Consider the following 15,335-nt stretch of genomic DNA (forward strand, 5'->3'; position numbering starts at 1 on the left):
GGTCACTTGACCTGGATCTGGAGGTCCACCTTCTAGGTGTGTTCGGGTTTGTGAGCCCCAGGAGTGGGGGATCTGGCAGGGCTCAAGTCACCTGGCCTGGATTCTGGGGCCTACCTGCAAGGTGGGTTCCAAGTTTATGAGCCCCTGGGGCAGGGGATCCAGCAGGGCTTGAGTCTCCTGTCCTGGGGCCACCTAGTAGGTGGATATCTAGTTTGTGAGCCTCAGCAGTGGGGAATCTGATGGGGCTTAGGTCACCTGGCCTGGATCTTGGGACCTGCCTACTAGGTGGATGTCGGGTTTGTTAGCCCCATTGGAGGGGGATCTGGCGATGGTTGGAACACCTGGCCCGAGTATTTGGAATTGCCTTCAATAACATGTCCTACCTAATAAAATAAGTGGAGCAGTGGACACAGGCCCTGTGATAAAAGGAGATTATGGCAGCACACTTGGTGTTGTAGCAAAAGGAGAACAGAATAAACTGGACAAACACCAAAAACAAATGATGACAGCAAAAAATCTTGGTGAATTGAACCCATGGACATTAGAAAGGTGATATCATCCTGGGATAGGTGAAATCGGCAGCATTTCAAAACTATCCAAACCACTTAGACAGAACCCTCAGGATATGTACACACTGAGACTCTGGGTTGATATGAGGTGGTGATTCCTCATCCCTGGGTACTGGGATGTGTGGGAAGTCATGAGTGGTTTCCCCCTTTGTCTATCCCCTTCCCTCAGGAACAAAAAGAAACAGCAAATTTGGAAGCAATGAGTTCACCCAGTTTTCCCTATGCCTCAATCCTTCCCACCCTGATCAACGAAGTAATCATTATTAAAAAATAAAATTTAAAAAAATCCCAGATCCACTTCCAATTCCAGTTTTCTAATTCTCACCCTGCTGAGTTAGTGGGTGATGACCCAGGAATATGCTTAAGTTGTCACTTGTAACACTACATCCCATATAGTCACTGGTTCAAGTTCCAGCTGCCCCACTTCAGAACCAACTCACTGCTACTGCACCTCAGAAAGCACTGGAAAATGGCTCGTGATAGGACTCAGAGGAAGCTCCTGGTCCCTGGTGTCAGCCTTGCTCAGTCCTGTTGCCGCAGCCATTTGGGTACAGTGAACCTGCAGATGAAATTTCTCCCTTTCTGTGTGTATGTGTGTGTGTGTGTGTGTGTATGAGAGAGAGAGAAAGAGAGAGACTCTCCCCTCCCTTTCTGTAGCTCTGCCTTTCAAATAAATAAACATTCAAAATACAAGCACAGGGTTTTCACATGACACTCCCTAGAATCAGGTCCTACCCTCAAGCCCTTTCTGCCCCAGACTTCTTCATCAAGTTCAATGTAAAATGTCCCTCCGCCTTCTAAACCATCTTCCTACGTGCAGTTAATGTCGTCTATCCTTTCTTCATAATTTTCAAATCTCCTAATGTCAATCTGCTACTCAAAAAATCCATTCCTTTTCTAGAGAATACAGAGCAAAGTACTCAACCAGACACCGGGACCCCTTACAATTTCATTCCAAGCACTATCTAGACCCAATTTGTGTCATTCCACCAGATACCCAACTATCCAAAGCAAAGCAGACTCATCAGTGTCTTTTCAAATATTCCACCTACACTGCCACCTGCAAGGATCTCGCCAGGCATTTCTTCTAAATCATTTTGTTTTCACCACTTATCTAATTCTTAAACTTAGTTCAAGACTATTCAAATTTCACCTCACCCAAGAATTCTTAGTCGCAATGATACTCTGCCACCCAGAAGTAATTATCTCTTTTCTAATAGTATTCTAAATATTGGTTCCACTCCAGTCACAGCAGTTAACACAATCTCTCTTATTCTTAGCTGCATAACAGATACTTCTATGTGTTTTTCTAACCAAACTTCAATTCCTGGCTAGCAAAGTTTATGTATAATTTACATCCGTGCTAATTCATAACCAAGCCAAGTACCTTGTACGAGACATTCAATTAAAGCAATCTAAATTATCACCAAAGGTGATAATCAGTGCTCACTTCACCTTATGAGAAAAAAAAATTGCAATACACCTGGACTGAAAATTATAGCATCATCACAAAGTGAATTCTCTAGGCATTGGTATGGTATTCAGCTATTCAAATTAATTCTAAATCATCATAGATATCATTGAACAAGAGGATAAGCACAGCACAACGTAAGCATGAAACAGTCACAAAGTATGAGTGCGTACTGGACAGCAGAAAATAAAACAATAGAAAAAAGGAAAGCTGCAAGTCCTCATGCTATCTACATTACGGTACTTTGCCAAAGGATATTGAAACAATTTGGTTAACACATGTTTAAGTGTCCATCATGAAGCAGATTCTACCTTGATGAATGAGGACACAAAGGTGAGAGCAATGAGAAGGCTGATTTTCACATATGGTATTTTTAAATGCAAGGTACTAGCCTATGAATTTGAATAAAAACATAGTTTAAGGGCCAAACACAACCGCCAATACCCAATTCCGAGTTCAAATCTAGGAAAATGACTTGCTTAAATTCTGATTATGTAGCAAGTCTTTTCCAAGAACTGTTTTTGAATGTTAAAAGGGCTTTCTTTATTCTCAGTGACTATAAACTGCTCAGATAGAAAATTTGAGTTCCAGACCTTTGAATATATTCCCTGCTTTGAAATAAGTTCTATCTATGCACAGGTTGCTTTAGTAATTAAGGTACCAACAACCCTGCTATGATGAATGAAAAAGGAGGAATTTATTAAAATGATGTTATACAGAGCATGTTGTATGGAAGACAGTAAGGATTTACGCACTTTGTCCTCCGAAGTCAAAATAACAGAAAGAATGGTAACACAATGAGCAGAACTTAATGTGGGGACTGGGGAAGTTGTAAGGCACTGATTCACACTACCAAAACACTCTGAGTCATTTCTTTTGCAGATTTCAGAGGGATAAATCAATTGATAGATAGATCGATCAATAGATAGATAGATAGGCAGGGTGATCAATCTTTTTTCTGGGCTCATTCAAAGCAGAACAAGCGATAAACTCTCGAGGTTTACTTCAGACATAGAATTCTATTATACATAACTATTTACATGTGTATTCAAAACTATAAAGCTGCAACTCTAATTAAAAGAAATAATATAATCCAAATGCCATCTGAGATTTAAAAAAAAAAACTTACTTGGTATGTCCTTAGCCATATGAAGTTTCCAAGGACCTATTACTAATTCTTATACAACCACATCAATAATAACAGCTGTCAAATGGCCACTCTAACCTATGATTAAGCTCAAATTGCCCATTTCTTCAAAAACTGAGATCTCAATTAATACTATAAAATATCTTTGTTTAAGTAACGTGTATGCATGGAATTAAATGAAATCCTATTTTTGTTTTTTACTCTTAGAATAATTCACATCCAATGAATATTGGTATTACACGATGATGAGTGTTTAAACAGCTGATGGGCAGAACTGAAGGGAGAGAGACAGAGAGACCTAGCACATGAAGGTGTAAACAATGGCTTTCAATATTGAAACAATTTAAAACAGCTTCAAAGGAACAGAAATATCACAAGAGAACAGCATCTGGTGGGGGGAGAGAGGGGAGGCTCCCCTTCGCCTTTCTAACTGATATTTTCCCCTCAAACTGTCTTTGAAATCGTAACATTGACAGAGGCTACCACATCCAGATGTGAAGATGCAATGCAATATGCATCCCTACTTCCAAATCAGGGATGGACTCCCAGTGAAACTGTTGGACATATCTAGATAATAGGATGCTGGACTGTCTGATACTATCTGTACAAGCAATGTTGAGGCACACTAAAATAACAGACTGATGCCATTATGACTCCTTATGAAGGACTATACTATTGTAATAATGTGGGCAAAATCAATCATGGGTAGGAATTTGGGAAGGGGGGTAGAAATCCCAGACCCTATGGAATTGTACCCTAAAATTCAATACAAAATTTTTTTAAAAAAATCATAATGTTGAAGATACTTTAGAAATGATAAATTACTCTACAAAATTCATCCCATAGACATTCACAAATTAAAAATATCACTGTATCCTCTAAATGTATAAATGACTTATGCCAATAATACTAACAAGTGTATTCATATTCACTCATTCTAAAAGCACTTCTTGAGAATTTATATTTATCCTCTGTACTAAATATAAAATACCAACATAACCCAGTTATAGAACCTGACCTCAGATATAAAAAATCTAATATTATAAGACTAATATTTACACCCTAAGTGATCGAAAAAGAAACAACAGTAAATTACTATATAAACTGAGTAGCCAATTAAAAGATCTAAACAACTACCCATGCAAAGGAACAGGTGAAGGACAGCAGAACTCAAAACTACATCCAGTCCCATTCTCTCTGCCATCCTCCAAAACAGATCCTAGAAAGTTAAAATACATTATATCTCATTTTCAAGAAACAGTTACAGCTAAGACTTGGATGTTCACTATCAATAAAGGCTGTGTATTAAAGATATGGCCCCCAGGGTAGAATTATTAAGAAACAATGGAGAGCCTGGCATGGTAGCCTAGTGGCTAAAGTCCTCGCTTTGCATGTGCCAGGATCCCATATGGGCACTGCTTCATGTCCCAGTTGCTCCAATTCCCTTCCTGCTACCTGCTTGTGCCCTAGGAAAACAGTTGAGGATGGCGCAAAGCCTTGGGACCCTACACTGACATGGAAGACCAGAAGAAGCTCCTGACTTCTGGCCTTGGAGCAGCTCAACTCCGGACATTGCAGGCACTTGGGGAGTGAACCAACAAATGGAAGATCTTTCTCTCTGTCTCTCCTCTTTGTAAAATCTGACTTTCCAATAAAATTAATTAATAAGTCAAAATTTAAAAAAAGAAAAAGAAAAGAAAGAAATGATGGAAGGGCAGTAATGTGCTGCAGCATGCTAATTTTCCGCCTACAAGACTGGCATCCCAAACGGGCATGGCTTTGGGTCCCAGCTGTTGCATTTCTGATCCTGCACTCTGCTAATAGCCTGGGAAGGCACCAAAGGATGACCCAAGTCCTTGGGTCCCTGTACCCACATGGGAAGCCTGGGAAAAGCTCCTGGCTCCTGGCTTTGGATCACCTCAGCTCCGACCTTTGCAGGCATTTGGGGAGTTAACCAGTGGATGGATGATCTTTCTTTTTCGGACTCCCCTTCTCTCTCTGTAAACGCTGCTTTTCAAATAAAAATAAACAAATTAAGAGAGACAAGGAAGGAACAAATGAACAAACAAATGAATGATAAAAGGGAAGAGAAGGAAAGGAAGGAAAGAGAGAGAAGGCGAAGAGAAGGCAGGGGAAAGGAGGGGAAGAGATAGGAGGGGAGGGAAGGGGAGGGAAAGAAAGGGGCAACTATGGAACCTTTAGGAGGTAGGGCTTGGTGGAAAGCTGGCACATCATTGCAGCTATGCTCTCAAAAGCTGGTATTCATGTGACTCACTGAGTTCTAAAGAGTGGATTGCCATGTGAGCTTGACTTTGGGCTGACGCGGCTTCCTGACATGTCAGGTGATACTTACCATGTATGTGCTCTGCCACGTACCACAGGCCACGGCCAAAGTTTAATCCATGCTGCCTGTATTTTGAACCTCCCAAACTATGAGCTAAATAAACCTTTCTTCCCTTTATACATAGTTTGTCATAGGTACTTCATGGTAACAGCAAAATGTTAATACAGTTGCATGACACATTTTTGGCCCATGAGATATAGATGGAAGACCCTCTGAATGGGTATCACTTCCTATTAAAGAAAAAAATCAGCTCCACATGAAAAGGAAGTTTCTGAACTGTCCCTTTGTTGAGCTTACTACCTGAAAGTACAGGGAAGCCAAAGAAATTAATATAATAAGAGGTAAGACTTAGATGCTAAGAGCAGCAGAGAAGTAAGAGAACTAACTGATTTCAGATGTCTTGTGACACAACAGAAAATACCATTACACAGCCTGAGAAGGCAGTGGAGGATGGCCAAAGGCCTTGGGCTACTATACCCACCTGCAAGACTCACAAAATGCTCCAGTCTCCTGACTTCAGAACACAATAGCTCCAGGCATTACAGCCATTTGGGGAGCAAACCAGCAGATGGAAGATCTCTCTGTGTCTTGATCTGTAACTTTTTCAAGTAAAATAAATAAATCATAAAACCACTACTCAATCCATTTTCAGAAATAGTTTCCAATATTAAAATTCAGATGTATTTTTATCACACAAAAAGAATGACGTAGTCTGAATAGGATATGATCCCCAAAGTCATACAGATATTGGTTTAACTCCCACAGTCCCAAAGCCATAGAAATGTGGGGTCATCACCATGGCAGAGTGAGTTGAGACTCCACCTGTAATGTCAGCATCCCATATGGGCACTGCTTAGAGTCACAGCTGCTCCACTTAAGATCCAGCTCTCTGCTAATAATGTGTCTTGGAAAGCAGTAAAAGATGGCTCATGTGCTTGGACCCCTGCACCCACAGGGGTACCTGGGAGAAGATCATTGTAGCAATTTGGAGAGTGAACCAGTGATGGATGAGCACGCATGCTCTCTCTCTCTCTCTCTCTGTTTCTGCTATTCCTGAAAATTCGTCCTTAAAATGAAAATAAATCTTAAAAAAATACATATGACCAGAGGAATTTAACACAATCATGGTGTCTGCAAGGTAGACCTAGTGACAAGTTTTTGGATCACGAGCCATGTCCTTGGAAGAGTTTCACACCAGGATAGTTATATACTGAGTCAGGCTCCATGCTTTCTCAGCATCCTAACTCACCATAAGATCATTCCTCAGCACATCCTCAGGCAAAGCTATCACCTGTTTCATTAGATGGCTAAACCAATAGGGTCTAATTGATCCTGCACTACAGACATCTAAATCCATGCATGAACTGAAAAAACCTCCCTCTATCTTAAATAGTGTATCTTCATGATTTCATTGTAGTAACAAAAAGCTAAACACTACATAAAGCAGCACCAAGAGCAGACGCTTGAGTTAGATTAACTGTAGCATGTGAATTAGCTATTTCTAGCTAAAAGAAATAAAAACAACTATGAATTCTTATTTCTAAAGTGTAGCTACAATTTTGGTAATCCAGATTGCTTTATAAGAAATGGTTAAATTTATCCATGTTATGCTATCTGTTGCATAGTCATTACAAGATTTTTCTTTCTTTTTCAGCCTTTAATCCTCCAAACTTTGCAAGCAATATTTTAATATTATAAATATATATGCACATATAAACACATAGCTGACAGTTACGAAGAAAGGTAGAGGAAGGAGGATTCTTTTTTTTTAAGATTTTAATTATTATTGGAAAGGCAGATATACAGAGAGGAGGAGAGACAGAGAGGGAGATCTTCCATCCAATGGTTCATTCCCCAAGCGGCCACAACGGCCAGAGCTGAGCCAATCCAAAGCCAGGAGCCAGGAGCTCTTACGGGTCTCCCAAGTGGGTACAGAGCCCCAAAGCTTTGGGCCATCCTCAACTGCTTTCCCAGGCCACAAGCAGGGAACTGGATGGGAAGTGGAGCTGCCGGGATTAGAACCGGCACGCATATGGGATCCTGGCACATGCAAGGCGAGGACTTTAACCACTGTGCTATTGCGTCAGGCCCCAGGAAGGATGGTTTTAACTCACTTGAAATTGTACACTATTTTTTTTTCTATTTTGTGAGCACTTAAAAAGTAGCTTAAGAATAAATGCAAATACCAGGGTCCTGGTACAGCAAGCTAAGCAGCCATATGCAATAATATCACCCCACATGAGTGCCACCTGGATTCCCAGCTGCTCTACTTCTGACCTTGACAGTGCATCTGAAAAGCAGCATTTTTCCAAAAGGCTCGATGGTTGGGCCCCCTCAACCCATGTGAGAATCCTAGATGGATGTCCCAGCTCTTGGCATCAGTGTAGTCTAGTCCTGGTTCCAAAAGCCATTTGGGAGGGGGTGACCCCCAGATAGAAGATCTTGCTCTATCTCTTGCTCTCTCCCTGTAACTCTACGTTACCAACAAATCTTTTAAAGAATAAATGTCAGGTAACGGCATTTCTTACACACTACCTGGAATGAGTGACTCTGTTTTTGAAGTGTTTGAACGTGACAAAATGTTTGGCTCTCTTTGATGAACCTTAAATGTGTACTCTTCTTGGAATAATGTCTACTGGATAGTGCTGAAAGGATTCATTAATTTCCATCACCCTCAACTCCATACATCACATACACTTTCTCCTGCCTCTTTTGTTCAAACATACTTTACTGTGCCATCCAGGGAAAAATCGCTCATTCCGATAACATTTGAGTTCCTCTCGGTTACCCTTTCGGTGGTTCTGGGTAACGACAGAGTGAAGACTCACGTTCTTCACAGGCCTTCCCTCTCTGCCCCTTCTTGGGAGGATTTCAACTTCAACTCCCCTGTGCCAAAAAGCAGTAGGTAATGCGTGCTGCTCTTCTCTCACAGTCGCTAACTTTGGAAGCAAGGAGACAGAGTCGAGAGAATCCACTCCCTCCATCTCGCACAGAATATTAGCATGTAGGGTAAGTCATCTCTTCTTCCCTTTCCTGAGAAAGAATTAGGGAACTACAGCAGGTCAGGAGATGGGGGGAAAAAAAAGAAAAGAAATCAAATTTCTTCACCTGTATCTACCGAGTTATTGAGAGCCCTGTAGCTCTAACTTCTCACTGAATTTACAGTTGCAAAACAAAACTTACATATACACAAAACCTGTAATACGCATCCTTAGCACTGCTCACAGGAAGACACTTCCTCTTTAAAACAGAGGAAAGCGACATTCTCCTCCTCAGACTGAAAGAATGAAAGAAATAAGGATAATAAGTGTAGTCAAGCAACCTAAATGCATTCACTTTTAAACTACATTCAAAAACAATCGACAACTATGCATGTGATCTCAGAAGAATATTCAGGGAATAAAAAGTCTCCTCTGTTTATATCATTTCAACTTCAATTTCATCTGCAGTTGTCACCTTTAAAGCAAATATATTTGAGGTCCTTACATGATATGAAGTCCTTTTTCTCGGCCCCACTTTTATTTGTTATCTTTTTAGGTGCACTAAAGATCGAGTTTACAATAAACTGAACAGACAGCATACAAAAGGCTTTTAGAACTATACCATATGGTTCAGGGAAGGGAACAATCTGGACGATCCCCGTTTCAATCTGCAAGCTTGTCCACCTCTATAACACATTATACCACTGTAATAAAATATTAAGATAGAAACGTAAAAGTGAAATAGTCTATCTTTGGCTTACCAGGCAACCATCCTTCTGAAAATTTGCTGGTAAACTTAATCCACATTGACTTTAATTTATATCCTCACATTTTGCTATGCGATTCCAGGCATACAAACCTAGGCCACTATTCAACAGAAACAATATTTCAGCAGGGATATGTGTGGGTATTCAACTTACGCTTCAGAAATGTAGAAAGGAAGGGAAAAAAAAAAAACCCTTTTTACGGGGGTTTATTGGCAGGGGCTGATGTAACAGATGACACATTCTTGGAAATCAAATAAAAGCAATAGGGAAATACCCACTGTTGCCTGGAGAAGGCCTAATCACATGGACACAGCTGGAACCAATGTAGATCATTCATTAATAAAATTGTATTGTAGTAGCCACTTTTTGATGCATTTCAATTGCTGCTGTAGCCAAATCCCTGAATTTCTTTGTTTGATTTGAGTGAGATTTTGTAATGGGAAATATGAGAAGATTTAGGGTAGCAAAAAGAAAAACTGTTCTCATACTAAAAATGAGACTAGCTCAAAAAGCTAAATGTCAGCTTTACCTTACAATCTACTTACACTATCAGCCGCTTAAAATATGCAGCGTAAATCTGAAAGGGGGGATTCAAAGGGTACTATGGATAAAAAGTGAGCAGTGTGAGATGCCACAGAAAACATGAAATGCTTGTGAAAATATTCTAAAGAATGATAATATAAGGTGTCAGAGGGTGGGGCAAATTAAAATGCATCAGAAATTAGGAGGGGGAGTCAAATAACTGAAGTAATAAGGATGTTTTCATGCAATATTCTCAATCTAATGTTGACATTAATATATGTACCGTGACAGTGAGGTATGCACAGCATTTAAGGAATGATTACTCATCTTTTGACCACACAAACTTAGAAATCACTGCTTGCTGTAAGTCACAAATATCTGATATCAAATAAGATACTGAAATCATATCCCTGAGAGTGATGTTGCAAAAGCTACAATAGTCACACAAAATAAAGTACTAGTTATTATAATAAACATAGTACACAATGCAATGAAATTCCAATTAAAATAATGAACTTAATCTCTATCTAGTTTTCCTGTTATCTTTTACTCAATGTATTTTTCCATATTCCCACAAATTAAATGATGAACTTACCATAGCTTACTTCCTGCAAACTGTACAATATCACATGCTATACAATAGTTCTGCTGTTTGTCCCGAATTAAACACTTTAGAGATTACTGCCCAACAATTGCTGACACGTTATGATTCTTAAAAATACTGTATTTTTCTGATGTCTCTATAGTTAAAATAAACAAATAGAACAAGTCACTGAAAGACCTAGTCCTAACACAGACAAAAATTTTAAAGTCCTTAATTGAAAATAAGAATTATGCAACTGCATAATATGTATGTATAAGCCCACAAATAATATCTGACATGCAAGGAACTTTATTAATATGTGGAGAAACAGAATGAAGAGTTTTTTGTCTGCTTTATGTGCAATCACTAATGCTAGTATTATCAGAGCTTGGCACATAGAATTCAATACAGATAATCACAAACTTAACCAGAACACAGGAACAAAAAGAATCCTTCCTGAAACTGTTATAACTCCAAAATTTAAATTGTTGACCTAAAAATATAATTAATGCATCCACATTCATTATAGCAATTCTGTAGTTTAAAAAAAATTAAGTCAAATTTAAAAACACAGCACGGGGGTGGGGAATGAAAAATTATAGTATCTATCACATGTGCATTATATATATATATATATATACACACACACACACACAAGACAATTTGAGAATCTGTTTGTTGTGCTAATGTAATGAGCCAATATGTTGCTGAACCTGTTATTGAAAGACAGAAAACAACAGGTGAGTTTATAGAATTCTTACTTCTAATATACCTGTGTTTTACAAATCTTTTCAATGACTTTAAAACATTTTCTAAATGTAAACCCTCGGGGTGGAAGAGGAACAATAAATATTATACGGCACAATGTTATAGTAATGTGATCATAACAAATATATGTCCTAGTATACATAGCATATAAAACATTTCACATTAATAATTCTAACACGAGCTACTGTTTACTTTCTTTTCAACCACATTTGTTACAGTTATAAAAATACAGATTTTTTCCTACAAAAGTAATTTTCTTGGTGCCAAAAATCACTGACAATTATTGAAATAAAAATCAGTCAAAATGCTATCAATCTCCAAAAAAACATATTCTGCCTATTTAAGTATTCTTATCTTGATTGCAAAACACTAATTCTTAAAATATATCACTTGAAAGTAAATCATTTGCTTCTGCTTAATATCACAGTAAACACATTTACATTTTGAGGAACGTTCTACGAAATTTCACAGACTAGTTGCTCATAGTGAAAAATCTATTCTCTGGCTCAAATCACCTCCATTACACTGCCACATTTCACACCTCTACAAACAGCAGGTCACTAAAAATAATTTAGTGAGAATTCAGAAATTTAACTGCACTTATGCATTTTACCTGGCATTTCGATCTCAAAGGAAACATTTTAAATGAACATCCTTTATTCTAATGGAAGTCCACATGTTTATCTGGCAACACTTATCAGACATTCTAAAAATGAACACTCAATCTGTAAAAGATAAGAGCTGACCCTGAGTTTTAGACAAAAATAGAAAACAATGGCAGATTTTTTTTTTTATCTCAACAAGAGATATCCTGACATAAAAATCTGTATGAAACAGTAAATATTACAGGAAAGTTTCCATTCAACTAATAAGCGGTGAAGTTGACAAGACTCTGATCAAAAAAAAAAAAAGAAAAAGAAAGAAAAGTCAAAGTGTCAAAGTTAGAAGTACTCAGAAGGGCTTTCTGACAAAGCAGAGCAAAAATGCAAATGTAAAGGAAATATCTAAGAAACCTGGAAAAGACTAATTCAACATAAGCTTTCTTGTAACAAAACAACACCACTTACTAAATGTGAAAGTTGCGGGGAGAATGAATATTCGTTTTTTACAATAGAGATCTGAGTGAATGGGGGTGGGGGACAGGCATGAAAAGAAATGGTCCAGGTAGGAAAGACGGAGGACACTTGCCTTCCTTCACTGATACTGTGAAAGTAAACCTTCCGCCTTACAAACTCATGCCAGAACCAAGCCTCGCAAAGCATTTTGGCTGCAAGCCTGTAATGGTGCCAGGCTGTTTGTGATGTCTGTGCTAGACTCCCTTGACTGAGACTGTGGGATTGTCACTTTGATGCACACAGAGAACAAAGAATAACATAGGGATGGGAGGGGGAACCTTTAGATAAGTCTGCTTAGCATTGTTTTTTCTTTAAGAAATCTTGAAAGGACCGGAGAAACAAAAGTGATGCTCAAGAATGTACTGATGACTGCCTAACAAAACTAACGTTGAGTACAATATTGTCAACAGTGTAATAACCATGTGAAAAATTAACAGTCAAAAAATGTCAAACTTGGAAAAGGCCTAAGTTGCTTAGCTACCTGCTTAAGAGGCCAGAGGCCAAGAAATACACAATTTACAATCACATAATCTTATTTAACATCTGACAATAAGAAGACAGACCATAAAATCTGGCAAACAAAAAGAACTAACATAATTTTAGGTCACTAATCAGAAAGAACTGTGTCAGCTGCAATCTGACCTGGATTTCTCTAAAACGAAATAATCTGATGAAAATGTTATAACATTGTGAATCTGAGCACTTTATGCTCTCCCATGGAAATAGGTGGTAAGCGATCAAAAATGCTTAAAAGATTAAACCACAAATCATCTAGAAAGTTGTCACAGATACAAACAGGAAAACCGTTTCTTCTATCCTATTCAATTCTGTACTAGAAGCAAGGCTAACAAAAATGATAAAGGCGAGTGTGTGCTTTTGCAATCTTCAACTAAATGTACCATCTGAACCTGATGACTAAAAACACCAATAAGCCATTAGCTCCTAGAGGTATGACCTTTTCCTCTCTAATGCAGAAGATAAGTGGAGTCAGAAGTCCATTTTCTACAAACCAAATGAAAAGAAAGAATGAACTGTGACAAGCCCAGATCCCATGCTGGCATGTTTTACACCAGGCTCAGCATCATCTAGAAGCAGTATGTTTCTCTCTGCCAATCAGGCAAGGGGAAAAGTTGTACAACTAATACAGTATTGATAAATAGCATCAAAGGTCCTCTAGTTCCTTCCTCCTGCATATCTCTATTGAATCAGCTGTTTAAAAGAAGACTTATGGCTGTTACAGAAATAGCAAGAACCAAAGCAGTAGCCTCAGATGTTACACATGGAGGCATGGAACATTTACCACCTGAGCCTATCTAATTTCCAACAAAATGATCCCCTGCCCAGTTTTGTTCATGGCCACAGAATCTGACAGCAAGTCACGATCTCTGTTGGGAAAGGCAGTACAGAGTGAACATAGGAAAGAACAGTACCCAAACTTCAAACAATACACAGCTTCTCTCACTATTCAAATGAGTCTAGTTTCCCAAGCTTTGGGATGACAAAAGCTGTGGTAAGAGTCCAGGCACGTGATTTACTTTGGGTGGTAAGGCTGCATCCGCCATGTAATTAAAGACTAGACTGTTTTGCTCTTCACTGTTCTCCTTTTGCCTTTTGCTTTCCTTCCTCTAGGACATTGCTGATGTTGTTACCACATGGCAATGACATTCATGTATTGCCGAAGTGGTCCAGAGTATGAGGTCTGGCTGGCTTGCATTCAACAAGAAAAAGGATGCAGAACTAGAAAGCAAAATGAATGAAGGACGCAGAAGTCAAGCAATAGGCTGAATTTTCTCTATTAGTTGTTCAGACGACATGAGGGAAAAAAAATGGGGGAATGCAGCCAAGCGAAGTCTATTGCAAAGAAAGATTAAAGGAGTTAAATGGGCACAACTGGGGCAGACTTTTAACCTAGAGGATAAGATGCCCCTGTCCCATGTGAGAGGAGCTGGGTTCCGTTCCAGGCTAATTCCAGCTTCCTGCCAATGCAGACTCTGGAAAGCATCAATGATGGCTCAAGTAAATGGGTCCCTGCCAATCACAGGGAAAACCCAGCTCTTCTCTTCCACCCCAGCCCACCACAGGCTTTGGGGGCATTTGGGGAGTGACCAAGAAAATAGGAGTGCTCTATCCTGCGCTCTCGCTCTACTTCCTTCTCTCTATATCTGTGTGTCTTTGTATCTCTGCTCTGAAAAATATACTTTTTTTGAAATGTGTATAGTTGGCTCACAACCAAGAAACAATATGAGAGCTATCCACAACTCTAGAAAGTACACACACACACACACACACACACACACACACACACACGCACACACACACACACATATATTTAGGAGAATGGGGAATTTTTATCCACTACTCAGCAAGAATATATGAAATAATAAAATGAAATAAAAATACTGACTTCAACTAGTAAGAAAATAACCTGGTTAAACTTCAGAAAGCCTGCTAGTTTCTTCCTCTTAAGAAATATTGATGACTGCAATAAATGACAGAATATGTTCACAGACCCCAGAGGATGAAACTGACAGAGACAGGAAGATCAAGTCTTGCTTGCTTACCTGAAGATCCAGATACAATATTGTCTCCTCTGTCCAATCTATCTAAGCAGAGGTACCTGCAAGATCACAGAGGGCAGAGTTAGGACCTTCAAAACAAACTCAGTCAGAAGTTCCAATGTTGACATGAACAAGAAATGGCTTGTCTGAGTTAGTTTGATTCTCAGATATTCCAATATGGAAGAACATTTTCTGTGGGATTCCAAAATCAGTTTTAATTAACAATAACTCTTCCCGCTTTTCATGGGTTTCCCAAACCAATTATAACTCAAAAATAATAAAAGTTCAGATTAAAGATCTTGATGTACTGCCTTCAATTGTCAATGTGCTCCTGAATGATGAATGTAAAACGTGTGGGTACAGGTAGATGGACATTTCTCTGTAGAGAAGGTCAGAGGATTGTCAGATTTACAAAAGGGTCCAGAACTCTGCCGAGAACTGCCTGAAATCACAGAGACAGGCTGGAATATATATGGATAATCAGTTCAGGTTAGAGGCTTCTACCACAAG

This window comes from Ochotona curzoniae, unplaced genomic scaffold, assembly GCF_017591425.1.
Source record: "Ochotona curzoniae isolate NIBS_2020 unplaced genomic scaffold, NIBS_Ocur_1.0 contig_2210, whole genome shotgun sequence".
Lineage (NCBI taxonomy): Eukaryota > Metazoa > Chordata > Mammalia > Lagomorpha > Ochotonidae > Ochotona > Ochotona curzoniae.